This window comes from Xenopus laevis, chromosome 1L (assembly GCF_017654675.1).
Source record: "Xenopus laevis strain J_2021 chromosome 1L, Xenopus_laevis_v10.1, whole genome shotgun sequence".
Classification (NCBI taxonomy): Eukaryota; Metazoa; Chordata; class Amphibia; order Anura; family Pipidae; genus Xenopus; species Xenopus laevis.
This window is the reverse complement of record NC_054371.1, coordinates 74,570,165-74,590,194: the sequence shown is the minus strand read 5'-3', so window position 1 is coordinate 74,590,194 and position 20,030 is coordinate 74,570,165.

Below are 20,030 nucleotides of genomic sequence, written 5' to 3'. Positions count from 1 at the left end.
AATCGTTCGACTATTCGACCATTCGATAGTCGAAGTACTGTCTCTTTAAGAAAAAACTTTGACCCCCTAGTTCGCCACCTAAAAGCTACCGAACCCAATGTTAGCCTATGGGCAAGGTCCCCATAGGCTTGCCTAACTTTTTTTGGTCGATCGTTGAATTAAAATCCTTTGAATCGTTCGATTCGAAGGATTTAATCGTTCGATCGAACGATTATTCCTTCGATCGGTCGATCAAACGATTATTCCTTTGATCGTTCGATCTAAGTATTTGCGCAAAATCCTTCGATATTCGAAGTCGAAGGATTTTCATTCCCAGTCGAATATCGAGGGTTAATTAACCCTCGATATTCGACCCTTGATGAATTTGCCCCTTACAGTTTTCACACTTGAAATCTTGTTTCTCCTCCCTGGGCAGCCAAGATCCTAATGCTCAGTGGCAACAATACATTCACTCCTGGCTTTGATTATTAGTGCTTTAGTTAGGATAAAAATTACATAGCGTCACACAAATTGGCCAGGAAACCTGAATTCTGGATTTAGGCTCTGATTACTCTGAAATGTAAAATGCAGTGAATGATGATCCAGTTCTGTATGATGGAAATGTGTTCTTCATTTTAAAAAGCATCATTTTTCCTACTTTCTCAGGAGCTAACAGTTGTTATTTCCTCATAATATAAAAATGATTGACTGCACAGCAATTAACTCAGTCGGTTTGGATAGAGAATTTATTAAAAACAACAGAAAGTGGTTTACATATCCTCAGTGAACCTTGGATAGATGCTTACCGACACCGGAGGAGAAATTAGGCAAAAGACTAATTCATCTTACTATATATTAAATTAACAATGGAGATTTTCTGGCAATGCTAACTGATTAATCTGTCATTGCAATTAGTGAAAGACATCACAGTGAAAGAAAAATAAGCCATGTTCCGTATGTTTTGAGAAAATCCAGACCAGGCCTTTCAAAATAAATAGGAAAATAGTAAGAAAGCAGGATATCTCAAAACTTGCTGTCCCAGCTGCTGCCCAGAGATGATTTACTCTATCTTAAACTCTTGGCTTTCAAATAAGGGAGTCACCATATGTGTCTATTATTTTGCCTTAAGCCTAAGCCCCTTATATCTTGAGTTTAAAGAGGTCCTACTTATGAAGTAGCAGATCGCTGTCTGTTATTCTTCCTTTCCTGCAAGTCTGCCATTTCACTGACTTCTTCGTCCTCTACTGAGAAAACAACCTGCCAGATATTAATACGAGATGCTGCTAGATGACAATAGTGTTCTGTTGGAACATTGGTCACATTTATGGACCCAAAGGGTTGAACACTAGTAAAAAGAGAGCCCCATAGCAGGCTTCAGCTGCAGCAGTAATCAGCTCTTTAGATTTTGATCCTTCCAGACATATCACTGTTTTGCAGAAGCTGTTTTCTCTGCCATAAATCATTATCATCCTGACTATAGCTCTACAGCTGTGCTACTAGATGTAGTTCAGCTACTGAGGTTGTACTCAGGTTATTTTAACTGTAAAAATGAATATGATAAATGGATTTGCATGTTACAAAAACACCTTAAGGAGTTGCAAGCACATTCTGTGGCGAAGAAGGGGTTATTTCCCAATTCTAAGTACAAAAAGAGGATGCAATGCTTCTGGTTTTTGCACTTTACACTCTGCAAAGGCAGAATTGCAGGGGGTTGCTAGAAGGGTAATGGCCATATTTGATTTTCAGTTTGTACAGACCAATTAACATGGTCTGTTAAATTAGTTTAGCTGCTGAATTTTCACCAGAACAAGCGCTGGTGATACCCTTTAACAGACAGGTCAGAAAATGCTGGTAATATGTAACAGACATGTATAACATATACGTATGTAACAGACAATTTTTTAGATAACCCTCTTCACTTGGTCACCCAGTAACTGCTCACTCTCCTACTCCCCATTATTTCCAGTCAAATGAATTTTACCCCTGCAATTCAAAAGACTTAAAACTTACTTAAAGGTTCCTCGGATACAGGCAACATAGGGTAGAGCTGGGGGCATAGTGGATGGCATGGACTTGGAAATAACAAGGTATGGTTGGGGAACTCAGGGGTTACACCTACTAACCCCATTATGCACCCTCTTCTACCTGTACCTAGAATCTGACCTCCACGTGAGTCTGTGCCAGCATGGTTTTATGCGTAATAGACAGACTAACAATTTCTTTTTTTTTGAGAAGGTGAGCAGGGACCTTGATTCTGGGATGGCAGTGGATGTGATTTACTTAGACTTTGCTATAGCATTCGATACAGTGTCGCACAGACGGTTACTGGTTAAATAAAGGAACATAGTATTTGTACCTGGATAGAGAACTGGCTAAAAGATAGACTACAAAGAGTGGTGGTAAATGGAACATTTTCTAATTGGACCAGTGTTGTTAGTGGAGTACCGCAGGGCTCTGTACTAGGTCCCTTGCTTTTCAACTTGTTTATTAATGACCTGGAGGTGGGCATTGAAAGTACTGTTTCTATTTTTGCAGATGATACTAAATTGTGCAGAACTATAGGTTCCATGCAGGATGCTGCCACTTTGCAGAGTGCTTTGTCTAAGTTGGAAAACTGGGCAGCAAACTGGAAAATGAGGTTCAATGTTGATAAATGCAAGGTTATGCACTTTGATAGAAATAATGTAAATGCAAGTTATACACTAAATGGCAGTGTGTTGGGTGTTTCCTTAACTGAGAAGGCTCTAGGGTTTTTTGTAGACATCAAGTTGTCTAATTCTGGGCAGTGTCATTCTGTGGCTACTAAAGCAAATAAAGTTCTGTCTTGCATAAAAAAGGGCATTAACTCATGGGATGAAAACATAATTATGCCTCTTTATATGTCCCTGGCAAAGCCTCATCTGGAGTATGCAGTGCAGTTTTGGACTCCAGTCCTTAAGAGGGATATAAATGAGCTGGAGAGAGTGCAGATATGTACAACTAAACTAGTTAGAGGGATGGAAGACTTAAATTATAGGTAGAGTGGGCTGTCAAGTTTGGGGTTATTTTCTCTGGAAAAAAGGCGCTTGCGAGGGGTCGATTACACTTTACAAGTATATTACAGGACATTATAGACAAATAGCAGGGGACCTTTTTACACATAAAGTGAATCACTGCACCAGAGGCCACTACTTCAGACTAGAGAAAAACAACTTTCATTTGAAGCAACGTAGGGGGTTCTTCACAGTGAGGACAGTGAGGTTGTGGAATGCACTGCCGGGTGATGTTGTGATGGCTGATTCAGTTAAAGCCTTTAAGAATGGCTTGGATGATTTAATGAACAAACATAATATCAGAGGCTATTGTGATACTAAATTATATAGTTAGTATAGATATGGGTATATATAATTTATGTGAAGGTATGGAGGGGTGTGTGTATGGATGCTGGGTTTCATTTGGAGGGGTTGAACTTGATGAACTTGTCTTTATTCAACCCAATTTAACTGTGTAACTACTATGTAACCCAACCTACCGCCCCCACATAGATATTACAATTATTGCTCCTTACAGCCCTAACACTTGCTTTTTCTTATGTTTATAACTTAATTTCCCCTATCTCTTTTCTACCACTGAGAACCATACTGGAATGTGACCCACCAGATAGTCCAGCCCAGCTGTAACTTGCACAAATGTAATTATAGGCTTTTTTATTTTTACCAAACTGCATGATGTTTATCTTTCACTTTGGCAATGCAATTTGTCTTTTGCTATAATTGAGATGCCAATTTCAGTATTTAATCTTTGGATATACCTTGTTGCTATTCCCATTTTTTCCTATACTTTTTTCCATGTTCCTATTTTAACCGGTTAAAACAAAGGTCCAGCTGGCTTTTTGTCTCTGTATTAGAAAGCAGAACAACAGATGGCGTCAGTAATCAAATAAATCAGTATGTGAGTAAATCAATCAAGATGTTAACATCAAAATGAAAAGATTTGTAGTAAAGAGAAATGAGCTAGTGTGAAGTGAGCGATATGGGCCAACTAATATATTCTGTATGTAAGTGCAGTCATTTATATTATTATATCCTGTAATTATGTACTAATTACTTGAGTTTCTATTCTGCTTTATCGTGCACTGATAGCACAGCATTACATATAGCTATAAGTTTGTTATTTTGCCATTTTTTTGTTGCTTGTTGTTGCAGTGAATTGAAAATCCTACGTTGTGATTTATTTCTATTTTTCCAAGCTTCTCAGCATTGCAAGGTCAAGAGCAAGAATTAACTGGTCAAGTCAAGCCTGGAAGAAAAATTAGTCTGGTGTTTTGTGTTTGAGTAAAATAAATTACAGAGGGTGCTAAGGTTTTATCGGAACATAGCATGCGTTTCACTGCTGTCCCAGCAAAAGAAAAGCTTCATATTTCCACTATATTTATAGTCTGTGTAAATACAAATATTTCAGCTGCCCTACCTTAGAGTGCTAGAACCCAAAACCACAACCACTGGCTGTTCATATAGTTCTGCTACCTCTCCATCACATTGGTCTTTAATGAGAAGAGGACCTGTTATCCAGAATGGCCGGGACCTGGGTTTTTTCAGATAACTGATTTTTCCGTAATTTGGATCTACATACCTTAAGTCTAGTAGAAAATCATGTAAACATGTAAATAAACCCAATAGGCTGATTTTGGTTCCAATGAGGATTAATTTTATCTTAGTTGGGATCAAGTACAAGCTACTGTTCTATTATTACAGAGAAAAAGGGAATTCTTTTTTACAATTTTGATTATTTGGATAAAATGGAGTCTCTGGGAGGTGGCTTTTACGTGATTCACAGCTTTCTGGATAACAGGTTTCCAGATAACGGATCCAAAATAAAGAGAGATAACATATGATACAAATAGAAAATAAAAAACAGTAATTTATTGTTAGACACAAGTGGTATTAAAACATTCTGAAATGCCAAATTCACCATTAATAATCTAGGTATTTGAACTAAGTAAAATACGTAAGTATAGAAAAGGTTCCTTGTTTGCATACTGTGCTCTGTTAAGAAACATCCCTCCCCCAGTTTTTTCTTTTTTCTTTTCATAGCACCGATATACTCCGTAGTGCTTTACAGAGACTATACATGATTCACATCAGCCCTTGTCCAGTGGAGCTCACAATCTTCAGTTACCACATATACTCAGCACAAGGGTGAGTTTCATCAGGAGTCACATAAGGAAACCCATTCAGACAAGGGGAAAGTGCTCTATGTAAATAAAAGTTATTGTAATATAATGGGGGCAATCTCGTTTAAAAGTTGGAAAGTCAGAAAGAGCCAATTGTAAGCTTTAGGCCCGTGTGATAATAACTATTATTCTCACAACTTCCATGTCAGTATATAAATACATTATAAATATATAAATATGTAAACACATTGCCAATAGTGGTTATAAAGGTAAATATATATATTTATGCACAGGCTTTATTAAGCCAAAAAAATCAGTTTATTTTGTTTTACTCTCCTTGTTCTTTCTTGTGAAATGTCCAAGGAGGTATATCCTGCTTCTACTGAAAAGATGTTACCTTCTTCCTAGGTTTTTAATAGCTAAACACTATAAGAATATTTGCATAAGAGCATTTGTATATATATATATATATATATATATATATATATATATATATATATATATATATATATATATATATATATATATATATATACACACATCTCTTGGTTTCTTAGTGTGAACAGGATTCACGAAGACTATTTATGTATCTGGAATGTAACTGGATCTTAAGTTACAGTGAAAGCTTGTGGCACATATCCTACCGGATGTCTGCATGACCTTATGTCACTGTTTCCAGTAGCATGTGTGTAACCTAAACCTTTCCTTGATATGAGACTGGAAGTGACTCTTAGAGCCTCCTTCTAAACTTGTGTAGCTAGGGAATGAATGAGTTTGTAGGTGATTGCATACTGTGTGTGTCTCTGTGACATTGCATGTATACAGTAAGAAAATGAAATGCCCTTTTACAACATAATCTAAAAGAATGAGGCCTTGCACAGTGCCAGAATGGACAGTAATAGGCAAAATTGTTACAGTTCAACAAATTTTTCTGTTTGATTAACCAAATTGTCTACAGGGATTTTGCAGTACAAGTAAAGTTAGTTGGTACAAAAGTAGAATATATTTAGTAAATTCAGTCAACTAAATCCCTCTCTGTTTTATTAGTGCAGTTATGTCAAGCTTTTTTTACATAAATTAGACTATGAAAGTGTACTCCTCCCAGATTCACAAGTGCCCCGTCCCCATCAGAGGGATTCAGAGGGATCATCTTTTTCCTCGACATGTTATATGCTTGCATTTTTAGAGAGGTTGGTCATAGAATATTTGTAACATGTTATATCTCTGCAGTGGGGAAAAAGTGGGTTGTTTGTAATTCCAAAATAGCAAAATTATAATATGATTGCATATAATCCGTGCTTGTTCTTTATAAGATTTCATGGATACTTAGCAAAATTTCTATTTTATTGGTTTTCTAATCCCGTGCAAAAAGCAAAATAAGTTCCAGAGTCTTTAGGGAAGATTAATGCTCCTTGGCACCAATTGTAGAGCTAAACAAACTGTTCATGTAGAAAGTCCATCCTACTACATTGGTTCAAATACCAATATAAATATATATATTCTCTACTATATCATATGTATGTATATATATATATATATATATATATATATATATATATATATATATATATATATATATGATATAGTAGAGAACAGCACTCCATCTCATTTGTTTAACCCAGGTGCACCGTAAAGGAATCCATTGGCAAAGTCCACATCTCATTCTCATTTATTTTTCAGCATTGTACCTAGAAGTTTTGGAATATGGTAATTACCCAGTGGGAACTGCTGATTGGGATGGCATGAAAATCAAGGTATTTGGTTAAAAATGAAGGATACAGATGCACATTTCTTTTTTCTTACAGCTATGATAGAATATTTACTAGACACAGGGCAGGCTGAAAACTTGATGGTGTAATACCATAAGCCGTTCTTGAACAAACTAGACATGATTTATGGATTGTTCTGCTTTTAGTTACCATGTATTATTATTTTTTCAGTTTAAAGAAATTTTTATTGTTTTTAAAGATTGAAAATATAAAATGGATATACAAAATGATAGGGTTTAAGAGTATATACCAAATAGTTCAGATTTATACATTACAAGAATGATTGATAAATTACAAAATCATGTACAAGGGCTTCTACATACAGCATATCTGCAAACATACAAGAAAAAAAGAATATATAGAAATCATAAAGTAAAAAAATGTAATAAAAGGGTAGTCTTTCTCTGCATGTGAACTATAGTGTTAGTGTATTAGATAGGAATGTACCTTCGCATCTGTAGTGAACCCAGGGCTACCAAGTTTTATTTGAATTGGACATGTTTAGCTAAAGTAATACTAGTCAATTTTTCATTAACAAATATCGAAATTTCAACCTTTGTTTCCAGGATTTGGCTATAGTTTGTCGACACAGTTGGGCCCTGGTAAGCACATCAGGCACAGCACCCAATTGGGCTTCATATGGGTTTTTGCTCAAATTGACATGTAATACAGAAAAAATCAAGTAGTATACTCGAGACCAGAACCGGATTGCCTGAGGGCATGTCCACCATATGTGTCCCATCTTGCCCAGGGCACTTTTATTTTCTTTTTAAGAATTTTTTTGATTAAAAGGTATAAAAAGGGAATGTGCTGCATAACAGATAGGCAACATCCTGTGGCCTCTAGTACCTGCACCCCATGAATATGCACACAAATAAATTTGTAATATAACATTTTGGGCAATGAAACACAGTGCATTTTGTCGCCTGCATTTCAGAGCATTTACATGATTTGAACATTTTAGCAGAGGCGATTTTTGTTTTCCCTTTCTCAAGGTATTTTTTAGCGTTTTCAGTATGCCCTTATGTTGCCCTTATGTTACCCATGTAAATAGAGCATACTAAACAACATTTGTGTGACCACACGAAGATTAACAGGGTTATTTACTAAACTCCGAATGCAAAAATCACGAAAAATTCATGATTTTTTTTTATATAAAATCAGACTTTTGAAAAATTACAAATTTTTCGGAATTAATTAAACCCTGAGGATGGAAAACTCTGTATATCCGGCATTTCAGACCAGTTGAGGTTGCATATAAGTCAATGGGAGAAGTCCCAATGATTTTTAGATGTGCGCTGGGTTTTGTGCAATACCTAGAAGTTTTCGGGTGAAAATTCCGAAAAAATTCATGAAATTCTTGAAAATCCAGCATCTCAGACCTGTCGAGGTTGCATATAAGTCAATGGGAGAAGTCTCAATGATTTTTTGATGTGCCCTGGGTTTCGTGCAATAAATACCCCATAGTTTTTGGAGCTCTCGGGTGAAAATTACAAAGCATTTGTGAAAATCCGGCATCTCAGACCTGTCGAGGTTGCATATAAGTCAATGTGAGAAGTCCCAGTTATTTTTTGATGGATGTGCGCTGGGTTTCGTGCAATAAAATTCCGAAAAATTCATAAATACATGAAAATCGGATAAAAAAATCCAAATAAATTGTGAAAATCAGATTTTTTACCGCAAAGCAAATTTTCGTGAAAATGTAATAATAAATAAGCGTAAGTTTGTAGCAGAAAATATTGAGATAAATTAGGACTTTGATAAATAACCCCCCTAAACTGTGGCTTTATATTACAAATCATGTGTATTTTGAAGCAACAGTCACAGCATAAGTTTACTCAAGATGTGTATGCCTTCTTAGCATATTTGCCAAATAATTTTATTTTATCAAGACCCTACGAGAGAGTTGAAAAGCTATTTTGGTTCCAATACTATGTCATTGTCTTTTCTGACTGGGTTTCCAGATAAGAGATCCCATACCTGTGTTGTTTTGTCAAGACATCCTAAACTAAATCTGCCTAAATGCTTGTGTAATTTTACAACACCTAAAATAAGTGAAAACATTATATATTTGAATTACTTTATGTATGGAGGAATACATTTTATTATATGTAAACATATAATGAAGCTTGTATGAACATGCAAGCCCCATATCTCAAATAACAAATTTGTGTATAACAAATTGTTGAATTCTCCAAAATGTTTGGAGATAATGCCACATGGGGCTGAAAATCAGCCCACCTCCCATGAATCAGCTCCTATGTAGGCTTTAGCCTACTATATTGCCTGCGCCCGGAAAGGATTGCCTTCCTTAGGGATGGGAGTAAGGACAGAACTGCCTTACGTATTCCAAAATTTTTTTTTTAATTTAATCTCCAATTTATCAAATGATGTTTTTTTAACAGTATATTTACTGACACATGCAAGCACTTATCTGCATTATGAATTCACCGGAGAATACATTTAAATCCAGCAGACTTCTCAAATGAAGGGGAAAGTTGGATAGGTTTTGACTTTGGTTTCCTTCAGTGTCTGGAGCATGAAACCTGCAGTTTGTTCTGTTTTACAATCTTATAGTATAGCTCCAGGGGGATTTGTGGGGTTCCTTCATTCTAAAAACTTGTGAATTATTCCCTAGTGTGAGCAAGGCCAAATTGGGTCAGAGTGTATTAATAACAACAGCTTGCTGCTTAAATCTCTGCTTCTAGTATGTTATATTTATTCTAACCCAGTACATGCTGCTCAATAAAGTAACATGGTGCGTACATGGACTTAATGGCTAAACGCATTGCACTCAAGATAACAATAGCAGTCTATTAGCTTAACAGGAAAGAAAAATGCTGAGTGCGTTAAAATTTCAAGGGAAAACAAAGAACTGTTTTTATATTTTTCAGTGCCAACCAGTGGTGTAACCTCTCATGAGCACATTTGGACAGTCACTACAAGGCACCGTTGCTCACTATATCCATGTAGCTGAGTGCCAGGAAAACTACATAAACTTTCGGGGAACTTTTGTCAGATGACAGTCTCCTGAAGGTAAAGGTACAGATAAGGAAACCACTGTGTCATCCTGTAAGGCAAATAAATATTCTCCTTAACTCTTCTAAATGGGCTTTCAGGAATATCTAGGACAGCAAAGCTCCCAGATCCATAGACTGGGGACCTATGATACATGGCAAGTACTTTTTTGCTAAACAAACTGGGCTGTGAAAATCTGTAGTGGTAGATGGGTTACACACATAGGAATGTACTGATTTAATGAACTGCTTTATCAATTGTCTTTGGCAGATTTTGCAATGCCACTAACATAACAAGGCAATTTGCCTTGGTAAAGATTATTTTTTAATGAGGTCCAATCCATCTTGACATTAAAATAGAAACAACACAGAGGTATGTACTCGTTTCCCATCATATTTATAATGGAAATTTACATCAAGTTTAGAAGTATGTTGTTTTTAAGAAGTAAATAATACCATTCCGCATATCAATCATTCCTGAGCTAAATTGCAGTAGTTGTGCTCAAACAAGGAACACTTCCCTTCCCTGAACATCACATAAAGCAGCTGGGTCCATAGAAATGTAAATTTAGGGGGGGTCAGTCACCGCTATGCAAAATATGTGGAAATGGAAAATAATTGTAACAATTAATTATAAGTGAGGATATAATTCTATTGGGTATGATCGTTTTTAAATTACATAGTTTATTTGGGTTGAAAAAAATGCTAAAGTCCATCAAGTTCAGCCCCTCCAAACAGACTTATTTATACACTCACATGTATAAACTTTATGTACAGATACCATTACCCATAATAAACTGATTTAAAGGAAAACTAGACCCCCAAAATGAATACTTAAGCAACAGATAGTTTATATCCTATTAAGTGGCATATTAAAGAATCTTATCAAACTGGTATATATATTTAAGTAAATATTACCCTTTTACATCTCTTGCCTTGAACCACCATTTCTTGATGGTCTGTGTGCTGCCTCAGAGATCACCTGACCAGAAATACTACAACTCTAACTGTAACAGGAAGAAGTGTGGAAGCAAAAGACAATACTCTGTCTGTTAATTGGCTCATGTGACCTAACATGTATGGTTGTTTGTGTGCACAGTGAATCCTAGGATCCCAGGGGGCTGCCCTTATTTTTTAAAATGGCAATATTCTATTTATGATTACTCAATGGCACATACTACTAAAAAAAAGTATATTATTATGAAAATGGTTTATTTAGAAGAAGCAGGGTTTTACATATGAGCTGTTTTATGCAAAATATTTTTATAGAGACCTACATTGTTTGGGCGTATAGTTTTCCTTTAAAGCAGCCTTTGATATTATGCTTCTTCAAGAAATCCAAGCCCATCTTAAAAGCATTAGAATCTGCCATCAAAACATCCCCCACTCTCCTTACCTTGATTAAATATGGCGCATTGATCCTGGGATAGGGTTGCCACCTTTTATAAATTTTTTTACCGGCTGCTGGGGGCAGGGCCTCAAAAGGGGTGGGCGTGACGTCAAAAGGGGCGGGCATGATGTCAAAAGGGGCGGGGCCACGCAACGGAGACCCGCGGACGCTAGAAGAGGCAAAGAAAAAGGTAAGTTGCAGGGGATTGGGGGCAGGCCGAGGGCTCCTTTTGATCGTATTACAAATTTACCGGCAGCTACATTGCCGGTAAATTTGTAATACCGGCCCCGGCGTTGGCAGGTATTTTACCGGCTAGGCCGGTAAAATACCGGCCGGGTGGAAACCCTATCCTGGGAGCAAATTTGATTGCTGTTAAGAAGTCAGGAAGAAATTTTACTCTCTTGTGAAGCAGATTGGCCCAACCGCAATAAAAAAAAGTGCAATTTACCTTAATTTAGTAGATTTATTTATTAATAAATCTGTAAATTACACAGTTTAACTGCCAAGATACTGTATGTGTCTTTATTCTGGGTATTGGTCTCACTTGGCAGGGGTAACATAGAGGGGGTGGGTGTGTTGGAAGTGGCAACATTTTGACTTTTTCAGTGTAAAGTTCTAGGGCAATCTCCACTTATCCCCAATGATGTAAAAAAAAAAAACTTGAGATACTGTACATTTCAACAGACCCACAATAAAGGGACTTACTTTATTAGCACATTAATTCATTATTTTCACTATTTATATGACTACTGCTGCCTAGTTATTGGGCCCCACAGCAAGATCATTGGGCCCCTTTAACTTTCGCAATTTAAACTTATGCAACTCCACTAACCCCCAACAAACTGGAATATTAATATGAACTACTTACAACTGTTTATACTGAGATCTATTTACTGAATTACTCCCCTCTGCCTGCCATAGTTCCACCAGTGGATCTCCCCTCTGCCCACCAGCAGATTTGCACCCCACCCTTGCTGCAGTTTCCCACTGGTTCTCCCCCCCCCATTGCCACAGTTTCACCAGCGGTTCGCCCCTCTGCCCACTACAGTTTCACCAGTGGTTCTCCCTCCCTTTGCTGCAGGTCCCCTCTGCCTGCCGCAGTTCCACTAGCGTCCCCCCCCTTCTGCGGCAGTTCCACCTAAATACACACAGAATAATAAGCCTTATATAAAATATAGCTAGGATATTACAAGTCACTGAAGAACTCAAGGACAATTGTGTTGCGGCCATTCATAAATAGAGTATAATTATTTTGGGACTCAGATATTAATTTCCCAGAGTATTTCAAGGAAACAGAGTTATTCCAACATATAGGACAGCTACTGACTAGAAGGTGGGGAGGGTGAGTAGAAGGGTGCCCAAAGGGAAATAGGTTTGGGTTGAAGGAAAATAATCAGTGCTGTGCAGAGTGCTAGAGAAGTCAAAGGAAATATCATCTGTGTGTAGGACCCATTATTTAATATACTTGCTGATACCCAGGTGTTATCCTACGCTACAACAGCATTGAGTTGTTGGAGGAGACTGGCTATTGTCGGTTCGGGCCTGCCCATACCAATTTAAAAAGTTTGACAAAGGCCAGCATATGGATTCCAATTATAGCCTGCTAATTATTGGTTAATACCTAAGCTTAGAAGTCCATAAATAGGTGCACTCCCAAATTCCCACTTACCTTACCAATTCCTTTGTCTTTGATTACCTAATAAACAGTGCCTTGCTACCTTGTTCAGTTGCAGGCCACATTGCAAGGTAAAAATGCATCACAGAATCATAGTTAAGTAGCACTATATAAGGTTCTGCTGTATTGCCCCAATAACATTTTACTGACAGGTTCTATTTGTATATTGCAATAAATTCCAGATCACTCTCCTCCGACCCTCTGCCGTCCCATTTTTCATCGTATCTATGGCTTGCTTGGAGATGGGAAGTTAATGGGAGCTAAGTACAACATGGATAAAGCAATATTCTAAAATCACTCTTGTGAAAATACTGTTTTTCTATTTCTATATGATATGCCCTGGACAAAGAACTACAAATTGTACAATATCCTTAGTTAGGCATAGTTAACATTGAAAACAATTATCTCCATAAGATGTTAAAACCAGTATTTTTCAGGTAATATGACATTTCAGCAGGGTACTACATACTAAAGTCTATTGTGTAAGTAAGTAAATTATTAGTCATGTGGTGAAGCCTGACTTAAAAAAAATAAATAAATGAACTCTGCATTCCAGGGCTTGTAAGGGAAAAGTCCAGTTAATAATTAAACTAATTAAATCTGGAATATGACAGGTCTTCTGTAGCACCTACATAGGATTCTTATATGGTTTTTTTTTTTATAAGGATTCTAATCCCATGCTGCCTTGTGGAGTGATATTCTCCCCTATGCCTCCTCTCACTTTGAGAACCAGATCTGTGAGCATTATTCATGGCATATGATGGTTTATAGTCCTAATGAATTAGTTTAGCAGAATTTTAACATATAGTTGTATAATTAGCATTTGCCTCAGTTTGTACAAGAATGCATTTAGCTGTTCTGTGCCTTGGTGGCTCCAAAACAATACAGATACACTTAAAGCCAAAGCCATCATTTTGATGGTAATCATCATTTATTTATATAGCACGACAAGATACGCAGTGCTTTATATGCATTCTGATGCTTCCGCTCAAACAGACAAACAAAACTATTCATTCTATGTGAATTATTTGTGTTCAGATGAATTTTAAAATACCTAATGTAATTTCTAGAAGAATTGAATTGAACTTATATTTAACTGACCCTGCCATATTGCTAAAATGCACGAATATTGTAGCTTGAACGTATATTTTTATTTAGCAGGAGAATAATGTTCTGTGACAGGGTCAGGCTCCTGCATATTTGCCTTTTGTTTTCTTGTATTCTATCGAGCTTTGATGCAAAGAGCATTCTTATAATAAATGTCCATTTCCTTAGAAATGTGCATCTAGATGCTATAGTATGTGTATATATAACAACATACTGATTTTTCTGTCCTACATTAGGACCTTTATCAAGGTTCGCACATGTGAACAAACTGTGTTTAAATAAGTTCAAGTGAAAAAAGGAGGTGCCAAAATAAAATCCCATTGCTCATTATCATTATAAATTAGCATAATAGCAATAATATTAACAATAAAATCTAGAGTGATTACACATTTTTAAGAATAAAATATCTTGATACCATAAGTCTCGGTATTATCTTGCTTTAAAGCATTAAGTGATTAAAATCAATAGTGATTAGAATTTAATATTTGTAGGTGACTTTCACCCTGTTTAGTAAAAGATACAATCATAACTGTGGTGTTTATACAAATGGCCTGTAGATGTCACTGTGCTCACACTTGTACTGTGCATACACAGGACTTTCTGTACAGCTTAAAAGTGAAAGCTTACTGTGTAATGCCTGCATGACTCTGCTAATAAAGCAGTTATACTCTACTCATCCTCGACCTCGGCTACTCAACACATAACAATAATGTTGTTATTTGCTCTAATCAATCAATCAAAAAAAATTATGCAGTGGAGTAACTACAAAGGAAGCAGATCCACCAGTTGGGGGGGGGGCTGGGAAAAAGGGGGGCCAGATAAAAAACCGAGCTGTCTGGGTCAAAACTGCCTGCCTGATTTTCCAAATTAGGAAAACTGGGCAGGAATCCCTATGATTGACACAGAGATCCCTTCCATGACCCCATCCCATCATGGCACAAGCCGCCCCATCGCATCACTGCCCTGCCCCCTGCCCAGAGTTAGACAGGCAAAAAGGTGGCAACCCTAGGCCCAGACTGTGGGGTCAGTCTCCTCTATAGCTTGAAAATTCCCTCTCCCCGTGGGGCCGCACAACCAGGCAGCTGCTACTTCTTTGGCCCAGGGGTGAGATTTGCTGTGGCCAGGAGCTGCTTGTGTGCGCCGGGCCCACCTTCAAAAAAAATCATTGGAGCTCGCTTGGTACGCCACTGGTTGTATGCCATTTTTTTTGCACGCTGTCCACTGCCTACATCCATTTCTAAATTTCTCCAGGTCTCTGTGCTCCATTTAATGGTGCCGCTATTCAAAAAGGCTATTCAAAAGTGGTGCCGCCATTCAAAACCAGGGCTGCCATAAAAAATCACGGGGGAATTTTATTTATGTTAAACAACAAATAAAATAACTAAATATTCATATTTCTTTCCCTTGTAGAATTAGTGGCAAGACAAACTTTCCAGTCAGTACCTGCATGTGTGCAGTAACATTGCTTTTTGGGTGTTACAGGGCCCAATAGCTGTACTCACTCTGTGGCACTGACAGGGCCCCTGCTGCTGTCAGGGAGCTGCAGAATCGGGTGAGGAGAATGGAGCTGTAGTGCCTGCATGTTTCTTTCTACTCCCCTGCAACATGTTGCTCTCCAGCCCCTTGGATGTTGCTCCCAGTGGCCTCAGAGCAGGTGCTTATTTTTGAATTTCTCCCTTGGAGGAAATTTTTGTTTGCAAAAACCAGATGTACTGCTAAACAGAGCCTACTGTAGGCTGCCAGACCACATAGGGGCTACCAAATAGCCAATTACAGCACTTATTTGGCTCCCCCCCAGGAACATTATTCATTTGTGTGTTGCTCCCGAACTCCTTGTACATCTGCATTTTGCTCTCAGGTAAAAAAGGTTGGGGACCTCTCTTCTACACTATTCGTTTTCTCGGTAGAGCTGGACAGAGGTTGGATAGGCTGGAGGGTGAAATTTGACCTTCTCTTCCTGCTTATCCAATTGCTATGCAGCTCTACTGGGACTAAGATTTCATGAAAAAATTAACAGTATAAAAGTAGGGGAGGGGAAAGAAATGTGCAGGCGCTACAGCTCCATTCTCCTCCCCTGATTCTGCAGCTCTTTGTGGCCCTGCCAGTGCCACAGAGTGAGTACATGGTGCGAAGGTGATAAGCAGGGACCTCAATTCTGGGATGGCAGTGGATGTGATTTACTTTGCTAAAGCATTTGATACAGTGCCACGCAAAAGGTTACTGGTTAAGGAATGTTGGCCTGGAACATAGTATTTGTACCTGGATAGAGAACTGGCTAAAAGATAGACTACAAAGAGTGGTGGTAAATGGAACATTTTCTAATTGGACCAGTGTTGTTAGTGGAGTACCGCAGGGCTCTGTACTAGGTCCCTTGCTTTTCAACTTGTTTATTAATGACCTGGAGGTGGGCATTGAAAGTACTGTTTCTATTTTTGCAGATGATACTAAATTGTGCAGAACTATAGGTTCCATGCAGGATGCTGCCACTTTGCAGAGTGATTTGACGAAGATGAAAAACTGGGCAGCAAACTGGAAAATGAGGTTCAATGTTGATATATGCAAGGTTATGCACTTTGGCAAAAATAATATAAATGCAAGTTAGACACTAAGGGGCAGATTTATCAAAGGTTGAGGTGAATTTTCGAATGTATATATATATATATATATGTATGTATATAAACATACCCCTACACTTTCTGTAAGTCTCAACATATTTATTATTTACACAGCTCAAATAAGTCGAGGAGAAGTGTGTTGGAAGTTTCCTTAAATCAGAAGGATCTAGGGGTTGTTGTAGATAAGAAGTTGTCTAATTCTGGGCTATGTCATTCAGTTGCTACTAAAGCAAATAAAGTTTTGTCTTGCATCAAAAAAGGCATTAACTCAAGGGATGAAAACATAATTATGCCTCTTTATAGGTCCCTGGTAAGGCCTCATCTGGAGTATGCAGTTCAGTTTTGGACTCCAGAGGGATATAAATAAGCTAAAGGGAGTGCAGAGACGTACAACTAAACTTGTTAGAGGAATGGAAGACTTAAATTATATGTAGAGTAGACTGTCAAGTTTTCTCTGGAAAAAAGGCGCTTGCGAGGGAACATGATTATATTTTACAAGTACATTAGAGGACATTATAGACAAATAGCAGGGGACCTTTTTACCCATAAAGAGGATCACCGTACCAGAGGCCACCCCTTTAGACTAGAAGAAAAGAACTTTCATTTGAAGCAATGTAGGGGGTTCTTCACAGTGAGGTTGTGGAATGCACTGCCGGTTGATGTTGTGATGGCTGATGCAGTTAATGCCTTTAAGAGTGGCATGGATGATTTTTTGGACAGACATAATATAAAAGGCTTTTGTGATACTAAACTCTATAGTTAGTATAGTTATGGGTATATAGAATTTATGTGAAGGTATGGAGGGGTGTGTGTATGGATGCTGGGTTTTATTTGGAGGGGTTGAACTTGATGGACTTTGTCTTTTTTCAACCCAATTGTAACACCAATCTGGGCTTTCCAGACCACAGATAGTTAATTTGTCCAGCTATTGGTATGAGCATGGGTTACATTGGACTCACACATCAGGATCAGGGCCTTCGCCAAGTGCAAGCTGTCCCTTTAAGGTGTAGTGCAACTACAACACCCAGGCCATAAAAGTGATTGGGCGCCAGGAGGTTCTTATGGTGCAAACAAAGAAATTGTTTATTAGTCAGAGACAATGACCTCAGGTTTACTCACATCACCAGTGGTTAGAGGAAAAAGGCACAGGCACATCACATGCAGCTTTACACATGCTGGCACTCCCTTAGGACAGACTTGGCAGGCATCCCACTTCACCTCTGCGACATATTCTGGTAGTGGTCTCTGGATCAACCTCAGGACAATCATCTCTCCTGATTCCTTTCCGCTGGGATCCCTATACTACAGGCAACATGGCCTGGGAGAGATACCTTCAATCTATCACTCCTATGTTGGAGCTCAGAACTGCTCTTATCTAGCTCAACCCTGACTATCTTACACTCCTAGAGCGTAATAGTACTGGGAGCTCACTTGTCACTTTCTATTCCTCATTCACAGGGTTGCCTGGTCCCCGACTGGGACACCTGACTTTCTGGGCCTTGCTGTTCCAGGCTCCCCTGGGCACACCCAGCTAGTTCAGCATCCAGCAGCCAAAGAGGAAGAGGCCACTCCTTACACACACTATAGTGCAGTGTGGCAGGAAGTTGTCATTACCCCTCTTGGCCAATAACACTGAGCTACACAGGATTTTGCCTGGTAGGGTGGGGCCTTAGCCGTAGGGGCAGATTAACCCTTATGGGCCCTACATATGTAACATGCAATAACAACTCTAATTTAGGGTGATGGGGGTAAAGTGATAAATTAGCTATTTTTTTGTGTTATTGCTCCAAAACGTGAGGCAACCTAGACACCAGTTTCAATCAATGAAGGGCAAAGTGATAACAGAGTGATATACATGGAGGAATGGGAAAAATATGTATAATGCATATATATATATATATATATATATATATATATATATAAGTTCAGAAAGTACCTGCACTTTAACCCTCTCAATTCGTAGTGGGTGCTCGGTCAAACGGTATTATGCAACTTTTCAAAATGGACCAGCACTCCAGTTTGTTCAATCAAACGTGAATATTTATTTGAATAGTCACTCTCGTGTCCAACGTTTCGGCCCACATCTGGGCCTTTATCAAGGATCCTTGATAAAGGCCCAGATGTGGGCCGAAACGTTGGACACGAGAGTGACTATTCAAATAAATATTCACGTTTGATTGAACAAACTGGAGTGCTGGTCCATTTTGAAAAGTTATATATATATATATATATATACAGTATCTTAATAGTTAATATAATGTTATCTAACTTCTACAAATAGAGAAATAGATGCATTTAATAGTGTGTGCTGTGTGATTTATGTAATACTGTAAATCTTCTTATTCTGAAAAAGTCCTTCTTTTGCAGCAAAAAATATACCACCCACAAGCTGGCCATAAAACTTGAGCTATAAATTATTGTGCAATAAATGTCTAATGGAAGATATTACATTGTGAAATGCAATTAGTTGGGCTTAATGTTTTGGTTTTATTCCATTCCTCTAAAAACATTTTAGGTATTAGTTAAAGTGCTTGGATAGTATGGACAGGTTAAGGGAGTCTTTTTTTCTCATAGTGTGAACTTTAAACAGACGCTCTATTTGACTAATTAGCTTTCTCTCTAACAATAAGAAAGCACTCTCTGTACTTGATGGTAAGGCATTATATTACTATTTCAATATAAGACTTTAAACATATATAAATACATTGTATTATACAATCTCCAGCCAGCACGGCACTTGAATCAGGTCCTAATACTACCCTCTCACTCATTTAGCTCTTCTGCGCTCAGACTGGGCAAAGTAGGGCAAGTTTGAATTTCTAGTTAAAACCAGGGTTAGCTGTTTCTCTTCCCTGATAAAATACACCCTGGCAGATGTTCCAGTTATCCAAAAGGAGGGACTTTGACTCCATATTGGTTCTAGGAGGTCCCCCATAGGCTAAACAGCAATTCGGCAGGTTTTAGATGGAGAAAGGTCGAAGTTTTAAAGAGACAGTACATGATAAATTTCAATATTAGAATTTTTGAATCTTTTTCAAATTTGATTCGAATTTGGACTATTCCTAGTCAAAGTACACAAAAATAGCTTGAAATTCGATTTTTTTTTTACTTTGAGTTTTCACTTCAAATCTTGATGAATCTGCCCCTAAGTGTTTTCAGTAATATCTGTACTAAGTACAAATATACAATATAATGTTTTTTCAAAAAGTTCAGTCCAATTGATTCTCTGTGACACTCTCTGCTCATGCATGCACAATAAACTCAAAATTGACACAGATTAAGGGGCAGATTTACATAGGGTCGAATATTGAGGGTTAATTAACCCT